Here is a 20,681-nt window from a genome sequence, read left to right on the forward strand (position 1 = left end):
AAGAAAAAAATGAAAAAATATCAGAACGCGCAATGTCAGAGTCCGGAATATATAAATCCAGTATGTGACGGTGTGTATAGACATTGCGCACGCACGCACACACACACAAAGCAACTGCTCCCCCCCCCACCACACACATAGTACAGTATTGTATATAGTATGTATATCTGAAGTAGTGTGTATGTGTGGACCAAAGCGTGGACCAAATGTGTGGACCAAAGCGCAGCGTGGAAAGTGTTCATGATATTTATTTTCAAGAAACACTCAAACAAAAATAACTCATCCAAAAAACGGAAGCGAACAGTTCCGTCAGGCACACACACTAAACAGACAATAACACCCCACAAAACCCACAACTTATATATGATCCCCAATCAGAGACAACGATAGACAGCTGCCTCTGATTGGGAACCACACTGGCAAAACTACAAAGAAATAGAAAACATAGATTTCCCCACCCGAGTCACACCCTGACCTAACCAAACAGAGAATAAATAAGGATCTCGAAGGTCAGGGTGTGACAATGTGTCTCCTTGTTGAATCCCTCTTCCTCTTCTATCGCAGGGGAAGGTAAGTGGGGTCAGACAGGGGACTGCAGGGGGTCCTTAAGGATGTGTGTGTGTGTGTGTGTGTGTGTGTATATGTGTGTGTTGTGTGTGTAGAGGGTAATTACAGTGACTGGGCCTTCAGTAACGAGAGGAGAGGGAGTGGGAGAGGAGGACTGCAGGGAGAGGGGAGCGAGTTCGGTTCTCATACTGCAGATATATATATATAGCATCCCTCTCATGGGTACAAGCCAAAAAGATTCTTGTCATTCCTACTTCACACAGACACATCATTTGTATAAAGTACACGCTCACACACACGCACGCACGCACACACTACATTATATAACATTAATTTGATGTCAAATCAAATCAAACTTTATTTGTCACATGCGCCGATAAGTGTAGACCTTTACTGTGAAGTGCTGACTTAAGAGTTATATAAATATTTACCAAATAAACTAAAGTCACACAATAAAATAACAATAACAAGGCTATATACAGGGGGGTACCGGTACAGAGTCAATGTGTGGGGGCAACGGTGTCGAGGTAATATGTTCATGTAGGTAGAGTTATTAAAGTGACTATGTATAGATAATAACAGAAAGAAGCAGCAGTGTAGAAAGGGGGGCAATGCAAATAGTCTGGGTAGCCATTTGATGAACTGTTCAAGAGTTTTATGGCTTGGGTGTAGAAGCTGTTAAGAAGCCTCTTGGACCGAGACTTGGCGCTCCTGTACCGCTTGTCTTGCGGTAGCAGAGAGAACAGTCTATGACTAGTTTTAAGGGCCTTCCTCTGACACCGCCTGGTATAGAGGTCCTGGATGGCAGGAAGCTTGGCCCCAATGATGTACTGGGCCGTACGCACTACCCTCTGTAGTGCCTTGTGATCGGAGGCCGAGCAGTTTCCATACCAGGCAGTGATGCAACCCGTTAGGATGCTCTCGATGGTGCAGCTGTAAAATCTTTTGAGGATCTGAGGACCCATGCCAAATGTTTTCAGTCTTCTGAGGGGGAATAGGTTTTGTTGGGAAAGGGGGATACCTAGACAGTTGTGCAACTGAATGCATTCAACTGAAATGTGTCTTCCACATTTAACCCAACCCCTCTGAATCAGAGAGGTGCAGGGGGCTGCCTTAATTGACATCCACGGTGAACAGTGGGTTAACTGCCCTGCTCAGGGGCAGAATGACAGATTCTTACCTTTTCAGCTCTGAGATTCGATCCAGCAACATTTTGGTTACTGGCCCAACACTCCTATCGCCCAGGCGACCTTCCGCCCCAACATTTCGGCTTTTTTGATTTTGAATTCATTAGTAAAACAAATTCAAGAAACATAATTCCACCTTGACATTATGGGGTATTATGTGTAGGCCAGTGAGAAAATATCTCAATTGAATCCATTTTAAATTCAGGCTGTAACACAACAAAATGTGGAAAAAGCCGTAGGCCTGAGTAGCGGAGTAGTAGAGACGGGGAGTGTGTGTGTGTGTGTGTGTGTGTGTGTGTGTGGGGTGTGTATGCACGTGTGTGTGGTAATAGTAGGAGGATGTGTCACTGGTACAGACAGTGCCTCTCAGCCTCCTCTCTGCGGGACTGTGTGGATAGAGAAACAGACAGACGTGTGTGTGTGTGTGTAAGTCCTCAGAATTATGCTCACACTCATTCCTGACTCAGACCATGCCACTACAAGTCCAACTACCATCCCACTTAAAAAGTTGAGAGAGGCCTGCAATTTTCATCATAGGTACACTTCAACTATGACAGACAAAATGAGACTTTTTCCCCCCAGAGAATCACATTGTAGGATTTTTTATGAATGAATTTGCAAATTATGGTGGAAAATAAGTATTTGGTCACCTACAAACAAGCAAGATTTCTGGCTCTCACAGACCTGTAACTTCTTCTTTCAGAGGCTCCTCTGTCCTCCACTCGTTACCTGTATTAATGGCACCTGTTTGAACTTGTTATCAGTATAAAAGACACCTGTCCACAACCTCAAACAGTCACACTCCAAACTCCACTATGGCCAAGACCAAAGAGCTGTCAAAGGACACCAGAAACAAAATTGTTGACCTGCACCAGGCTGGGAAGACTGAATCTGCAATAGGTAAGCAGCTTGGTTTGAAGAAATCAACTGTGGAAGCAATTATTAGGAAATGGAAGACATATAAGACCACTGATAATCTCCCTCGATCTGGGGCTCCATGCAAGATCTCACCCCGTGGGGTCAAAATGATCACAAGAACGGTGAGCAAAAATCCCAGAACCACACAGGGGACCTAATGAATGACCTGCAGAGAGCTGGGACCAAAGTAACAAAGCCTACCATCAGTAACACACTACGCCGCCAGGGACTCAAATCCTGCAGTGCCAGACGTGTCCCCCTGCTTAAGCCAGTACATGTCCAGGCCCGTCTGAAGTTTGCTAGAGAGCATTTGGATGATCCAGAAGAAGACTGGGAGAATGTCATATGGTCAGATGAAACCAAAATATAACTTTTTGGTAAAAACTCAACTCGTCGTGTTTGGCGGACAAAGAATGCTGAGTTGCATCCAAAGAACACCATACCTACTGTGAAACATGGGGGTGGAAACATCATGCTTTGGGGCTGTTTTTCTGCAAAGGGACCAGGACGACTGATCCGTGTAAAGGAAACAATGAATGGGGCCATGTATCGTGAGATTTTGAGTGAAAACCTCCTTCCATCAGCAAGGGCATTGAAGATGAAACGTGGCTGGGTCTTTTAGCATGACAATGATCCCAAACACACCGCCCGGGCAACGAAGGAGTGGCTTCGTAAGAAGCATTTCAAGGTCCTGCAGTGGCCTAGCCAGTCTCCAGATCTCAACCCCATAGAAAATCTTTGGAGGGAGTTGAAAGTCCGTGTTGCCCAGCAACAGCCCCAAAACATCACTGCTCTAGAGGAGATCTGCATGGAGGAATGGGCCAAAATACCAGCACCAGTGTGTGAAAACCTTGTGAAGACGTAAGAAAACATTTGACCTCTGTCATTGCCAACAAAGGGTATATAACAAAGTATTGAGATAAACTTTTGTTATTGACCAAATACTTATTTTCCACCATAATTTGCAAATAAATTCATTAAAAATCCCACAATGTGATTTTCTGGATGTTTTTCCCCTAATTTTGTCTGTCATAGTTGAAGTGTACCTATGATGAAAATTACAGGCCTCTCTCATCTTTTTAAGTGGGAGAACTTGCACAATTGGTGGCTGACTAAATACTTTTTGTCCCACTGTACATAGTGAAATGAAACCCAAAAGAGCGGTTGAGTCTTACCTGTATATGCCACGTCTTCAGTCTGGTCAGCGGCAGGGAGGTTGGAGGGTCAGTTGACCACCATATTACGACACCTCAGGCGCTCTCTCTCTCTCTGCCTGCACCTCCTGAACACACAACATGGTTGGCAACATGGTCAGTCGGGGCTTGGGGTCAAGCGGTTACAACATGGTTGGCATGCCATTCTATGATGGAATGGTAACACAATCAACATTGTCGTTTGGGGTTCAACACACAGTCAACATTTTAGTGGTTCATAAAGCCAAAGTGTGTGTCAGGCCAAACATGAGGCCCTGCCTTGGCCGTTGCTGTGGCCATCTGGGAGTGTGTATGTGTGTGTGCATGTGTGTGTCTGTGTTTGGCATGTGTCGCCTGTTCCTGAGTGACTCACAGTGTTACTGCAGGGTCATGTGATCAAGAACAGGTGGCACTCTGGTACACCTCCTACCCCCTACACACACACACACACACACACACACACACACACACACACACACACACACACACACAGATGCCAGTGTGTATGTCCTTTTTGACATGATGTTGTGGTTTACACAGAGTGCAGTCTACCTAAATGTAATGTACCCTACCCATTCCTACTCCCTACTTTCAACTCTTCAACCCTCCTCCCGTCTGTCCTCCTCCCTCTACCTCCCCTCCACTGTCCTCCTCTTTCACCCTCTCCACTTACCTAAACATATAACCTCTCTCTCCCTTTCCCTCCCCGCCTCCCTCTCTCTCACCCTTTCTTGTTCTATCTATCTATCTTCCAACTCACCGTGCAGGCTCATGGAAAACATACACATGCATTGCTGTTTCATACACATACCTAAATACAATACATGAACACACGCTACACTCTATAAGAGTTGCAACATAAACGTATAGCTCAAGGCATGCTTCTGCATGTACTTCTATAAACACAGGTCCTGACAGTTGGGTCAATAATTGGCATGTTTACATTCATCTGCCCCTGGCAGTCAAGTGGACTAGCAGTTAAGGCACTTGACCTTTCACCCAGAGGTCAGGGGTCATAGGCCTGACTCCCTGGAAGGCCGCAGCTGATGTGGAGGGCCCTCAGAGGCCCCTACAGGGAAATGTTTGTAAGAGATTGAGCATTTCCACCTTAAAACAGAATGGATGAATGTGTATAGTATAAGTATCTGTTACTTCTGCGCGACTTACTTTTCAGCTTAGTTAGCAGTCTGTTGACAGTGGAAATATACTTAGTTGGCCATGAAATTATGTTTGAATTGACACTAAAGCCAAAACAGTTTCAATATATTCCCTTCTCCCACTCTTTGTGAATGTCACGATATCGCATTCATATCACCTGTATCAGTGTAGCCTAAGGGGATTTTATGATGGTACTAAATGTCAATACTGACCCCCAGATCAGCTCAGAGTGAGATGTGTGGGAGAGACAGGGTTGATTCCGAGAGTTCAGCAGCGATAAGGCTGAACTGAGATCAGATGAAAAGTGTGTCTACTACAGTATCTGTGTCTGTAAAGGTCAACCCGTGGGAGTAACACTAACCAGCCCAGCAGAGAGATACATTGAAGAAAGGAGAGGAGGAGGGAAGAGGAGGGAGAGAGGGGAGGGAGAGAGAGGGGGGGGAGGGAGGAGTGAGGAGGAGAGAGGGAGGAGTGAGGAGGAGAGAGAGAAAGAGGGGGAGGAGGCAGAGAGGGAGGAGGAGGGAGAGAGGAAGGAGTGAGGAGTGAGGAGGAGGGAGAGAGGGAGGAGTAAGGAGGAGGGAGAGAAAGAGGGGGAGGAGGAAGAGAGGGAGGAGGAGGGAGAGAGGGAGGAGTGAGGAGGAGGGAGGAGTGACGAGGAGGGAGAGAGAGAGGAGTGAGGAGGAGGGAGAGAGGGGAGGAGGAGGGAGAGAGAGGGGAGAGAGATAGAGAGATAGTGAGGGAGAGAGGAGATAAAGAGAAGAAATAAAGAGTGAAGCATGGGTGAGAGAGGCAAGGAGGGGGAGAGGCAGAATAAAGAGAAAAGAGGGAGTGAGGAGGAGTGAAAAACAACCCGAGTCAACTATCCAAAAGATGAAAAAGGTGGGAAAATAAACTGGGTGGGGAGATTCTTCAAGAGAAACAGATAACAAGAAAAAAAACAAGGGATGGAGAATATCACCGTTTCTGAGAAAGAGAAAGAGATTAAAGAATGGAAAATTAGAGACAAAATAAACCAAAAAAAGTAGCAGAGCGAGAGAACTGGAAAGGGGGGAGAGGAGAGAGTGAACGAGGGAGGCCAAGGTCGTGAAAGGGCCAAGACAGTGTTGCTCCCGTGACAGCAGGACTACATGTGACTTTGCTCAAGTCAAGGTCTGCATTGTGCCAGCCCTACACTATTGTACTGATATCGGCCCTATTGTATGAGCACCAGCTGGGATACAAGTGCTGCACACGCACGCACATGCACACGCACACGCACACACACACACACACACACACACACACACACACACACACACACACACACACACACACACACACACACACACTTTGTGCCTTCACTCTCCCTGCATCTGATACTGAGTTGTGTGTCAAAGGAACACAGCATTAGTTCAGATAACAAAACACCATGGACTGAACACACTGACCCACTGAACACACCTATTGACTGAACACACTGACCAACTGAACACAGCTACTGACTGAACACACTGACCCACTGAACACACCTATTGACTGAACACACTGACCCACTGAACACAGCTACTGACTGAACACACTGACCCACTGAACACAGCTACTGACTGAACACACTGACCCACTGAACACCACTACTGACTGAACACACCTACTGACTGAACACACTGACCCACTGAACACACCTACTGACTGAACACACTGGCTCACTGAACACACCTACTGACTGAACACACTGACCCACTGAACACACCTACTGACTGAACACACTGACCCACTGAACACACCTACTGAATGAACACACTGACCCACTGAACACACCTACTGACTGAACACACTGACCCACTGAACACACCTACTGACTGAACACACTGAACAGAAAGCCAGATAACAAAACACCATGAACTGAACACACTGACCCACTGAACACAGCTACTGACTGAACACACTGACCCACTGAACACAGCTACTGACTGAACACACTGACCCACTGAACACAGCTACTGACTGAAAACACTGACCCACTGAACACAGCTACTGACTGAACACACTGACCCACTGAACACAGCTACTGACTGAACACACTGACCCACTGAACACAGCTACTGACTGAACACACTGACCCACTGAACACAGCTACTGACTGAAAACACTGACCCACTGAACACAGCTACTGACTGAACACACTGACCCACTGAACACCACTACTGACTGAACACACTGACCCACTGAACACCACTACTGACTGAACACACCTACTGACTGAACACACTGACCCACTGAACACACCTACTGAATGAACACACTGACCCACTGAACACACCTACTGACTGAACACACTGACCCACTGAACACACCTACTGACTGAACACACTGAACAGAAAGCCAGATAACAAAACACCATGAACTGAACACACTGACCCACTGAACACAGCTACTGACTGAACACACTGACCCACTGAACACAGCTACTGACTGAACACACTGACCCACTGAACACAGCTACTGACTGAAAACACTGACCCACTGAACACAGCTACTGACTGAACACACTGACCCACTGAACACAGCTACTGACTGAACACACTGACCCACTGAACACAGCTACTGACTGAACACACTGACCCACTGAACACAGCTACTGACTGAAAACACTGACCCACTGAACACAGCTACTGACTGAACACACTGACCCACTGAACACCACTACTGACTGAACACACTGACCCACTGAACACCACTACTGACTGAACACACCTACTGACTGAACACACTGACCCACTGAACACACCTACTGAATGAACACACTGACCCACTGAACACACCTACTGACTGAACACACTGACCCACTGAACACACCTACTGACTGAACACACTGAACAGAAAGCCAGATAACAAAACACCATGAACTGAACACACTGACCCACTGAACACAGCTACTGACTGAACACACTGACCCACTGAACACAGCTACTGACTGAACACACTGACCCACTGAACACAGCTACTGACTGAAAACACTGACCCACTGAACACAGCTACTGACTGAACACACTGACCCACTGAACACAGCTACTGACTGAACACACTGACCCACTGAACACAGCTACTGACTGAACACACTGACCCACTGAACACAGCTACTGACTGAAAACACTGACCCACTGAACACAGCTACTGACTGAACACACTGACCCACTGAACACCACTACTGACTGAACACACTGACCCACTGAACACCACTACTGACTGAACACACCTACTGACTGAACACACTGACCCACTGAACACACCTACTGAATGAACACACTGACCCACTGAACACACCTACTGACTGAACACACTGACCCACTGAACACACCTACTGACTGAACACACTGAACAGAAAGCCAGATAACAAAACACCATGAACTGAACACACTGACCCACTGAACACAGCTACTGACTGAACACACTGACCCACTGAACACAGCTACTGACTGAACACACTGACCCACTGAACACAGCTACTGACTGAAAACACTGACCCACTGAACACAGCTACTGACTGAACACACTGACCCACTGAACACAGCTACTGACTGAACACACTGACCCACTGAACACAGCTACTGACTGAACACACTGACCCACTGAACACCACTACTGACTGAACACACTGACCCACTGAACACCACTACTGACTGAACACACCTACTGACTGAACACACTGACCCACTGAACACACCTACTGACTGAACACACTGGCTCACTGAACACACCTACTGACTGAACACACTGACCCACTGAACACACCTACTGACTGAACACACTGACCCACTGAACACACCTACTGAATGAACACACTGACCCACTGAACACACCTACTGACTGAACACACTGACCCACTGAACACACTGAACAGAAAGCCAGATAACAAAACACCATGAACTGAACACACTGACCCACTGAACACAGCTACTGACTGAACACACTGACCCACTGAACACAGCTACTGACTGAACACACTGACCCACTGAACACAGCTACTGACTGAAAACACTGACCCACTGAACACAGCTACTGACTGAACACACTGACCCACTGAACACAGCTACTGACTGAACACACTGACCCACTGAACACAGCTACTGACTGAACACACTGAACACACCTATTGACTGAACACACTGACCCACTGAACACACCTACTGACTGAACACACTGACCCACTGAACACACCTACTGACTGAACACACTGACCCACTGAACACAGCTACTGACTGAACACAGCTACTGACTGAACACACTGACCCACTGAACACACCTATTGACTGAACACACTGACCCACTGAACACAGCTACTGACTGAACACACTGACCACACCTATTGACTGAACACACTGACCCACTGAACACAGCTACTGACTGAACACACTGACCCACTGAACACAGCTACTGACTGAACACACTGACCCACTGAACACCACTACTGACTGAACACACTGACCAACTGAACACACCTACTGACTGAACACACTGGCCCACTGAACACACCTACTGACTGAACACACTGACCCACTGAACACACCTACTGACTGAACACACTGACCCACTGAACACACCTACTGACTGAACACACTGACCCACTGAACACACCTACTGACTGAACACACTGACCCACTGAACACAGCTACTGACTGAACACACTGACCCACTGAACACAGCTACTGACTGAAAACACTGACCCACTGAACACAGCTACTGACTGAACACACTGACCCACTGAACACCACTACTGACTGAACACACTGACCCACTGAACACACCTACTGACTGAACACACTGACCCACTGAACACACCTACTGACTGAACACACTGGCTCACTGAACACACCTACTGACTGAACACACTGACCCACTGAACACACCTACTGACTGAACACACTGACCCACTGAATGAACACACTGACCCACTGAACACACCTACTGACTGAACACACTGACCCACTGAACACACTGAACAGAAAGCCAGATAACAAAACACCATGAACTGAACACACTGACCCACTGAACACAGCTACTGACTGAACACACTGACCCACTGAACACAGCTACTGACTGAACACACTGACCCACTGAACACAGCTACTGACTGAAAACACTGACCCACTGAACACAGCTACTGACTGAACACACTGACCCACTGAACACAGCTACTGACTGAACACACTGACCCACTGAACACAGCTACTGACTGAACACACTGAACACACCTATTGACTGAACACACTGACCCACTGAACACAGCTACTGACTGAACACACCTACTGACTGAACACACTGACCCACTGAACACACCTACTGACTGAACACACTGACCCACTGAACACAGCTACTGACTGAACACAGCTACTGACTGAACACACTGACCACACCTATTGACTGAACACACTGACCCACTGAACACAGCTACTGACTGAACACACTGACCCACTGAACACAGCTACTGACTGAACACACTGACCCACTGAACACCACTACTGACTGAACACACTGACCAACTGAACACACCTACTGACTGAACACACCTACTGACTGAACACACTGGCCCACTGAACACACCTACTGACTGAACACACTGACCCACTGAACACACCTACTGACTGAACACACTGACCCACTGAACACACCTACTGACTGAACACACTGACCCACTGAACACACCTACTGACTGAACACACTGACCCACTGAACACACCTACTGACTGAACACACATTCACCTTACACTTTCTCTCTCTCTCTCTCCCACAAAGAGCACACACGCAGTCTCTGAGGAAACAAAGTGTGTGTGTTAGCGTGCCTACTCGCGCGTGTGAGCCTGCATGGCGTGTGTGCAGATGTCACGCTTGGGCTGCAAGAGAGTCAGTGGTGATTCAGCAGACTTCATACCTGCACTTCATACCTGCACGCACACACACACACACACACACACACACACACACACACACACACACACACACACACACACACACACACACACACACACACACACACACACACACACACACACACACATACACACACACAATTGGTTGTATGTCAGTAAATTAGTTTGCCTCCCTGTCTGTCTCTTGTAGAGAGACAGTGTGTGTGCAGAAGTCATGAGGCAGAGGGCTACATTCTGGACACAGCCTGAACTAACTCCCTTTTCTACACACTCACATAGACATCACAACAGAACAATTGAGAAGTCATGTGTGTGTGAGATAGAGTAGCAGAGTTGGTGTGTTTTCTTTGGGTGTGTGTGTGTGTGTGTAGGAGGAGGAGCAAGCCAAGGTCTGTTGGCAGAGTTGTCGTGGGAGTAGACTGCGGTGGGGTGTTGGGGTAGGGAACCTCTGCCACATGTCTTCAGAAAAGGTCATGGTCGACCACAGTTGGGCTGCAAAGATCAAAGATAACCCCCCTACACACACACACACACACACACACACACACACACACACAGTCCTACGCACATAGTCATGCACACACACGCACACAAACAGAAAGCCAGACAGATGGACAGACAGAGAGTTTCAACCAGACTCACACCCACACATTGACAATGTGAGAGACAGACAGAGACAGACAGACACACCCACACATAGACCATGTGAGAGACAGACACACACACACACACACACACACAGACATACACACACACACACACACACACACACACACACACACACACACACACACACACACACAAAACAGATCTGAAGATCTATTGCAGCCCAACTTGGGTGAATCTGTAAACACAAACAAAACAGAGCAGCACGGAGAGGAGAAAAAACGAGGAAAGACTAGAGCAGTGTAGGGAGGAGAGTGGAACAAACAGCTGGTAATAAGGTCTAGACAGAGGCTAATGAAAGGTGCTCAGGAGCCTGAGTGCTAAAATCTGGAGCTGTGAAGTGTGTGTGTGTGTATGCATGCGCGTGTGAGTGAATATCTTAAAGGCGCTTTCAACATCTGTCACTCATTCATGTGGGTGTGGCTAACACACACTCTCTCTATCTCTCTCACGCACACACACACACACACACAAACAAGCGGAGAGCCTCCAACGCCACTACAGTAGATGGCTTTAACGCTAACAACATAAAAACATTTCCTATGACGTCAACTCCAATAATAGTCTCTTTCAATGTCAACTCCAAAACCCATCATACTCCATTACACATGACACCGCAGCTCCGTTTTATACAGTATATCAAACTCCATTACACATGACACCTCAGCTCAGTTTTTCTTATATCAAACTCCATTACACATGACACCGCAGCTCCGTTTTATATATCAAACTCCATTACACATGACACCGCAGCTCCGTTTTATATATCAAACTCCATTACACATGACACCTCAGCTCCGTTTTTTATATCAAACTCCATTACACATGACATTGCAGCTCCGTTTTTATATCAAACTCCATTACACATGACATTGCAGCTCCGTTTTATATATCAAACTCCATTACACATGACACCTCAGCTCTGTTTTTTATATCAAACTCCATTACACATTACACCGCAGCTCCGTTTTATATATCAAACTCCATTACACATGACACCTCAGCTCCGTTTTATATATCAAACACCATTACACATGACATTGCAGCTCCGTTTTATACAGTATATCAACTCCATTACACACTGGTTTCCAATATAGCCCCAGTCCCTATATACCTGTCTCCATAACACATGACCGTAGTCCTCACTGTCAGCACTAGTCTGTGAGCACACGGTTGTTTTTAACTGGCAGAGCAGCTGACATGTCCGCACACGTCAAACTCAAACACGCACACGCACACACACACACACACACACACACACACACACACACACACACACACACACACACACACAAACACACTCTCTCTCTCTCTCTCTCTCTCTCTCTCTCTCAGAGCAATGTGTCCTGAGGCAGCAACGTCTGCAGTAAACCTAATGTGTAAAAAAACAATAAACTGTCTTCATTTCAGGACTTGCTGTAGTCTGTAAGGTAGTGGATGCGTGCACGTGTGTGTCGTACTCTCAGTCAGGGTTTATGAGATATGTGTGAGGAGGGCTTAAAATAAGTGCCCGAAGGGACATACTCACAGGGGAAGAAAAGGAGGATACCTAGTCAGTTGTCCAACCCGAATGCATTCGACTGCAACGTGTCTGTCCTGCATTTAACCCAACCCCTCTGTGTGTGTGTGTGTGTGTGTGTGCGCGCGCGTGCGAGGCGGACATGCATGTGTGTGTGTGACCAACCAGTCCGACATGCCCTTCCAAGCCCACATACCGGTCTCAGACAAACTGCTGCCTTCTCAGTTGCACAATAACACTACATGCTATAGTCACGTTCCCACTACAGACTCTGATGGGTCTGATTTAGTAATACCTCTCTCTACTGTATTCTCCCTAACCTCACTGACTGTAAAATAATAGCTGTACAATCATGATGGAACCCCATGCAGATCACTTTGTTGAAAAAGGGAATGTTAATTCCACAGGCCGAAATTGTGTGTGTACACTGTATACGTGTGTGTGTGTGTGTGTGCGTGTGTGTGTGAGACAGTGGTGTGCTGCATCCCAATCCCCATCTGCTACAGCCCCATCTGTTGACACTCAAACACACATTAACACAAAGGACCTCTTTATCTTCACACACCGCACATGATCCCCACATACTGTTTATACAATCATCAGAGGACCACACACACACACACAAAAACACACACACACACACACAGAAAACACACTAACACGACACACATTCAAATGCACTACTAAACACACACAACCTCCACACTGTACAAGACACTCACCGTCTCCCCTCTAGAGAATACCTCTCTCTACCTAGCTCTCTAACCAGGTTCTGCCTGCCCGCCAGGTTCTTAAAGGGGCAGTGTCACACACACACACAGACACACACACACAGAGCTTCCCTTGGGCCCCCTCTAAAACACCAACCAGACCCCCATATCACATTAAAGACCAGAAGAAGAGAGACGGAGAGGAGGGAGACGGATAAAGAGGGATAACCATCAGACGGAGAGAAGTGGGAGGGAGAAGGAGAGAGAGAGAGAGAGAGAGAGAGGAGGGTAGAGAGACGGGAGGGGAGAGAGAGAGAGATAACCATCAGACGGAGAGAGGTGAGAGGGAGGAGAGAGAGAGAGAGGGATAACCATCAGACGGAGAGAGGTGGGAGGAGCGAGAGAGAGAGAGAGAGAGGAGAGAGAGAGAGGAGGGTAGAGAGACGGGAGGGGAGAGAGAGAGAGAGAGGGATGACGGGGAGAGGGAAATAAAGTTACAGAGAGAGATAGATTGGCTAAACATTGGCTAGAGAGAACATAACCTCTCTGATGTTTCTAGGATCAATGCCTTATAAACACTGTGACTACATCACACCAATCTGCTGATGTCAGCACAGCCTTACCCGTTGTCGCGGTTATTAACCCCCCCATGAAAAATGGAGTGTGTGTGTTTTTTGGGGAAGTACTGTGGTGGCTTTGTACTGGTCTCATGTCACGCAAGTGGTTCATCTGTCCCGGTCACCGTGGCAACGGGCTGCCAGTCTGTAGTTGGAATCCTGGGGAATCAGGCTACAGCTAGACTACAGTCACACGCAGTACAGTCTCAAACGGAACACTTCACACACACTCAACTGCCTCACTATGCCGTGGTGAACACAGTCCTACAACCTGAATTGAGGTCTACAGATGTAGGATCTTAATTTAATCACTCTTTTATTGCTGAGAATTTTCCTGCACAGCAGGAAATACAAACTTGTGGTTTGTATTTCGAGGTTTAAAAAGGCTTCTAAAGCTTGTAATTTCCACTTTAAAAGTCAGACTTGATTTGCCCTAACGAAAAATGTATCAACCCCTACAAAAAAATGTCCATTAATTATAATCCACATAATAATTCACATTTCCTGTTAATGCAGGATTATTTTCCGTCTGTAGCAAACTGGCTCAAATAAAGATCCTACACATGTATGCGTCTGTAAGTGTGTGTATGTATGTGCGTGTGTGTGTGTCCTTGCCCAGCTGCACGAGGGCAGGGGAAATGAGGCAGAACTCAATCTTCCCCCCACCTGTCTGTCTGTCTGTCTCTCCCTGGAGGGAGGAGCCGTTGGGCTTACACTGCTTTCTTCATCACACACACCTACAAACAGCTGTATGTGCTAGACAGGAAGGAAGAACGTGGGTATGATATTATAATATTATATGAATGTATGTTCAGAGTCAAGGTTACTAGGTCGACAGAACCCATTGCAGGATGGAGATACTATAAAGCCAGAGAGAGAGAGTGTAATGTTTGCTGGTCATTTTTTATTGTTTATTTCACTTTTGTTTATTGTCTACTTCACTTGCTTTGGCAATGTTAACATATATTTCCCATGCCAATAGAGCCCTTAAATTGAAATTGAATTGAAAGAGAGGGGGAGGACGGGAGGAGAGAGGAGTGTGTGAAATCACACGGCTGTTCTGTTTGACACTGCTTTGGAGTAGAGATGCCAATACGCACGCACGCACGCACGCACACACACACACACACACACACACATTTATTATAGCTATAGGCTACCTTTACTCCCACACATCTAGCCATAGGCCTATATACTGTTTAGGTATAGCTTGGGCCGCTTACGAATATCTACACGCCTACACACATATTGTCACTTATGTATATCTATACAGATAGACAGCCCTGGACTATATACATTTCATGGGAAACATATGTTTACATTGCCAAAGCATGTGAAATTGGTAAAAAACAAAGGTGAAATACACAATAAAAAATGAGAGTCCTGGAAATAGAGTCCCATTTGGGAAGCAGACAGGTCTGGCCTGTGGATCCAGTAAGTCTGGCTCTAACCCTGTTATAAAACTGATTACAGCAGCACTGATAACACTGTGTGGACTGTACACTCACTGACACACAATCACCCTCTCTCTCTCCCTCTCCTTCTCTTTCCCTCTCTCTCCTTCTCTCTCCCTCTCCTTCTCTTTCCCTCTCTCTCCTTCTCTCTCTCCCTCTCCTTCTCTCTCTCTCCCTCTCCTTCTCTCTCTCCCTCTCTCCTTCTCTCTCTCCCTCTCTCCTTCTCTCTCCCTCTCCTTCTCTCTCTCTCCTTCTCTCTCTCTCCTCTCCTTCTCTCTCTCTCCTTCTCTCTCTCTCTCCTTCTCTCTCTCCTCTCCTTCTCTCTCTCTCTCTCTCCTTCTCTCTCTCCCTCTTCTCTCCTCTCTCCTTCTCTCTCTCCTCTCCTTCTCTCTCTCTCTCTCTTCTCTCCTCTCTCTCTCTCCTTCTCTCTCTCCCTCTTTCTCTCTCCCTCTCCTTCTCTCTCTCTCTCTCTCTCTCTCTCCTTCTCTCCCTCTCTTTCCCTCTCTCTCTCTCTTTCTGCTACCCTTACAATTCAATTCAATTCAGGGCTTTATTGTCATGGGAAACATATGTTTACACTGCCAAAGCAAGGGGAATGGACAATAAACAAAAGTGGAATAAACAATAAAAATGAACAGTCAACATTACACTCACAAAAGTTCCAAAAGAATAAAGACATTTCAAATGTCATATTATGTCTATATACAGTGTTGTAATGATGTCCAAATAGTTAAAGTAAAATAAATAAACATGAATATAGGTTGTATTTACAATGGTGTTTGTTCTTCACTGGTTGACCGTTTCTTGTGGCAACAGGTCACAGATCTGCTGCTGTGGTATTTCACCTAATAGATATGGGACTTGATCAAAATTGGATTTGTTTTCAAATGATTTTGGTCTGTGTAATCTTTTTTTTTTTTTTACCCCTATTTCTCCCCAATTGGTAGTTACAGTCTTGTCTCATCGCTGCAACTCCCGTACGGACTCGGGAGACACGAAGGTCGAGAGCCGTGCGTCCTCCGAAACACAACCCAACCAAGCAGCACTGCTTCTTGACACAATGCCCACTTAACCTGGAAGCCAGCTGCGCCAATGTGTCAGAGGAAACACCGTACACCTGGCGTCCGTTTCAGCGTGCACCGCGCCAGGCCCGCCACAGGAGTCGCCAGTGCACGATGGGACAAGGACATCCCTGCCTGCCAAACCCTCCCCTAACAACGCTGGGCCAATTGTGCGCCGCCCCATGGGTCTCCAGGTCGTGGCCGGCTGCGACAGAGCCTGGACTCGAACCCAGAATCTCTAGTGGCACAGCTAGCACTGCAGCGCTTGCAGCTAGACCACTGCACCACTTGGGAGGCTCTGGGTCTGTGTAATCTGAGGGAAATATGTGTCTCTAATATGGTCATACATTTGCCAGGAGGTTAGGAAGTGCAGGTCAGTTTCCACCTCATTTTGTGGGCAATGTGCAAATAGCCTTTCTTCTCTTGAGAGCCAGGTCAGCCCTCTGCTGCCTTTCTCAATAGCAAGGCTATGATCCCTGAGTCTGTACATAGTCAAAGATTTCCTTCATTTAATATATACACTACCGTTCAAAGGTTTGGGGTCATTTAGAAATGTCCTTATTTTTTAAAGAAAAGCACATTTTTTGTCCATTAAAATAACATAAAATCTATCAGAAATACAGTGTGGACATTGTTAATGTTGTAAATAACTATTGTAGCTGGAAACGGCAGATTTTTTCTGGAATATCTACACATGCGTACAGAGGTTTATTATAAGCAACCATCACTCCTGTGTTCCAATGGCACATTGTTAGCTCATCCAAGATTCTCATTTTAGAAGGCTAACTGATCATTAGAAAACCCTTTTGCAATTATGTTAGCACAGCTGAAAACTGTTGTCCTGATTAAAGAAGCAATAAAACTGGCCTTCTTTAGACTAGTTGAGTATCTGGAGCATCAGCATTTGTGGGTTCGATTACAGGCCCAAAATGGCCAGAAACAAATAACTTTCTTCAGAAACTCGTCAGTCTATTCTTGTTCTGAAAAATTAAGGCCATTCCATGCAAGAAATTGCCAACACACTGAAGATCTGGTACAACGCTGTGTACTACTCCCTTCACAGAACAGCACAAACTGTCTCTAACAAGATTAGAAAGAGGAGTGGGAGGCCCCGGTGCAGAACTGAGCAAGAGGACAAGTACATTAGAGTGTCTAGTTTGAGAAACAAACGCCTCACTAGTCCTCAACTGGTAGCTTCATTAAATAGTACCCGCAAAACACCAGTCTCATCGTCAACAGTGAAGAGGCGACTCCGGGTTGCTGGCCTTCTAGGCAGAGGTCCTCTGTCCAGTGTCTGTGTTCTTTTGCCCATCTTAATCGTTTCTTTTTATTGGCCAGTCTGAGATATGGCTTTTTCTTTGCAACTCTGTCTAGAAGGCCAGCATTCCTTAGTCGCCTCTTCTACACTGTATTTCTGATCAATTTGATGTTATTTTAATGGACAAAAAAAATTGCTATTCTTTCAAAAACAAGGACATTTCTAAGTGACCCCAAACTTTTGAACGGTAGTGTTTATATATCAGACACCCACAGCTTACGGTCGGAGGGCTGGTGTCCAACTATATATCAGACACCCACAGCTTACGGCCGGAGGGCTGGTGTCCAACTATATATCAGACACCCACAGCTTACGGCCGGAGGGCTGGTGTCCAACTATATATCAGACACCCACAGCTTACGGACGGAGGGCTGGTGTCCAACTATATATCAGACACCCACAGCTTACGGACAGAGGGCTGGTGTCCAACTATATATCAGACACCCACAGCTTATGGACGGAGGGCTGGTGTCCAACTATATATCAGACACCCACAGCTTACGCCGGAGGGCCAGTGTCCAACTATATATCAGACACCCACAGCTTACGGACAGAGGGCTGGTGTCCAACTATATATCAGACACCCACAGCTTATGGACGGAGGGCTGGTGTCCAACTATATATCAGACACCCACAGCTTACGGACAGAGGGCTGGTGTCCAACTATATATCAGACACCCACAGCTTACGGACGGAGGGCTGGTGTCCAACTATATATCAGACACCCACAGCTTACGGCCGGAGGGCTGGTGTCCAACTATATATCAGACACCCACAGCTTACAGACGGAGGGCTGGTGTCCAACTATATATCAGACACCCACAGCTTATGGACAGAGGGCTGGTGTCCAACTATATATCAGACACCCACAGCTTATGGCTGGAGGGGCAGTGTCCAACTATATATCAGACACCCACAGCTTATGGCTGGAGTGTTAGTGTTCAACTATATATCAGACACCCACAGCTTATGGCTGGAGTGTTAGTGTTCAACTATATATCAGACACCCACAGCTTATGGCTGGAGGGCCAGTGTCCAACTATATATCAGACACCCACAGCTTATGGCTGGAGGGTTAGTGTCCAACTATATATCAGACACCCACAGCTTATTGCCGGAGGGTTAGTGTTCAACTATATATCAGACACCCACAGCTTATGGCTGGAAGGCCAGTGTCCAACTATATATTAGAGACCCACAGCTTATGGCCGGAGGGTTAGTGTCCAACTATATATCAGACACCCACAGCTTATTGCCACAGGGTTAGTGTCCAACTATATATCAGACACCCACAGCTTATTGCCACAGGGTTAGTGTTCAACTATATATCAGACACCCACAGCTTATTGCCACAGGGTTTTAGTGTCCGACTCAGTCTCCCTCCATACCTCACACCTGCTGAGGCCCACAGCAAGGTCATACACCTCAATTACCCTCTACAGAGAGAGGGGGAGAAGGGGGAGAGAGAGAAGGATGGGTGGAGGGGCGGTAGAGAGAGCTAGGTGTGGAAGGAGGAAGAGAGAGAGAACATGGGGATAGAGCGATAGAGCGAGAGAGAGAGAGAGAGAAGGCGGTGAAGTCAGATTTCACGCTATCTTGAGCACTGGCTCGCACGCCCCAATGATTCCTGTCCTTTTATTTATGACGCCAAGTGTTTAGTACCCGCTCTCCTCTCACGTTCCTTCCCTCTTTCTCTCCCCGGTCCTTTCCTTCTCTTCCTCGCTGAGTGTATAGTCAGCCATGTCCGTTTACGCCTTCCCATCTATTCAATTTACAGCTCCCTGTGATCCACAACTCATCAATATAAAACAGCAGCTGTATATTAAAACCTCTTATAACAAAGAACTGCAGTCTTCAAGTGAACAGTAGAGCTCGTAAATGGAAGATTACAGAAATGGCTCTTATCTCATCTAGAAATGATGAGCGATTCATTTCTCAGTGGTAAGATAATGAACACCTGGCTTTACAGCTATTGATCCTAATAGAGACGATGAACCCTTTGCCCTCGTGGGAATTGGCCAATGTGGATGGGGCTAAATTGCAATGTTTCTTACAGAAGAAAGCATATGAATAACCTGGCAGCAGTTTGAGAGATAATGGGGAAATGATTCGACTCAAGGTTCACCCGACACGAGACGGAATCCAAACACCACGCTGTTGATTTGACGTGCATTTGACATGTACTGTACTTTTCGCCGCATTTGCTGATCACGAAATCCGAAAATACTCTGGGTACATTCAGTGACATCAAGGAATATCCTTGGAAAATGTTGTGTGGGTGCAACATAAGAGAAAACAACCACAAGGGTTGAGTGAGAGGTCTAACTGGAGTCTCCAAGTGGACACACACCTCTCCAAGCTGAGCACAGTCCCCTAAATAATTCCAATGCACTTTCATGACTCAAAG

The 20,681-nt window shown here is 46.6% G+C and overlaps 1 protein-coding gene across 4 annotated transcripts in view; it reads right to left on the reverse strand.

Annotated features, from left to right (window-relative positions):
* Positions 1–20,681, reverse strand: part of LOC109896493 (lysine-specific demethylase 6B) — a 68,501-nt gene that overhangs the window by 26,939 nt on the left and 20,881 nt on the right. For all 4 annotated transcript variants that reach the window (XM_031832244.1, XM_031832242.1, XM_031832238.1 and 1 more), the window contains exon 2: positions 3,848–3,954. The gene's annotated coding sequence lies outside the window, so the exon portion shown is untranslated. The remainder of the gene's footprint in view (positions 1–3,847; positions 3,955–20,681) is intronic.

This window comes from Oncorhynchus kisutch, linkage group LG9, assembly GCF_002021735.2.
Source record: "Oncorhynchus kisutch isolate 150728-3 linkage group LG9, Okis_V2, whole genome shotgun sequence".
Taxonomy (NCBI): Eukaryota; Metazoa; Chordata; class Actinopteri; order Salmoniformes; family Salmonidae; genus Oncorhynchus; species Oncorhynchus kisutch.